The sequence below is a fragment of the Lipotes vexillifer genome, unplaced genomic scaffold (genome assembly GCF_000442215.2).
Source record: "Lipotes vexillifer unplaced genomic scaffold, Lipotes_vexillifer_v1.1 scaffold837, whole genome shotgun sequence".
In the NCBI taxonomy this organism is placed as follows: Eukaryota; Metazoa; Chordata; class Mammalia; order Artiodactyla; family Lipotidae; genus Lipotes; species Lipotes vexillifer.
The window spans coordinates 1,229,520-1,229,853 of NW_006775771.1; the positions used below are offsets into that span (position 1 = coordinate 1,229,520).

At 46.4% G+C, this 334-nt stretch overlaps 1 protein-coding gene across 3 annotated transcripts in view; it reads right to left on the reverse strand.

The window, feature by feature from the left end:
• Positions 1-334, reverse strand: part of MON2 (MON2 regulator of endosome-to-Golgi trafficking) — a 124,343-nt gene that overhangs the window by 56,312 nt on the left and 67,697 nt on the right. The gene's annotated exons all lie outside the window — the stretch shown is intronic.

The window sequence follows — 334 nt, forward strand, 5'->3', positions numbered from 1 at the left end:
CCAGACACACAGAATGGCTAGTCTTCTGACCAGAAGGAAAGAATTTGCCTATGGACTGAATTGTGACCCCCACCGCGCAAACTTCATATGCTGTAACTCTAACCCCCAGTCTGATGGTATATGGAGAAAGGGTCTATATAGAGGTAATTCAGGTTAAATGAGATCATAAGGGTGGGGCCCCAACACGGTAAGATTAATGTCCTTATAAGAAGAAACACCAAAGAGGTTGTGAGCTCAGGCACACTTCTTTTCCCTTTTCTTCCCCCTTTTCCCTCTCTCACTGCCATGTGAGGACACAGTGAGAAGGCAGCCATCTTTCAATCCAGGAAGAGCG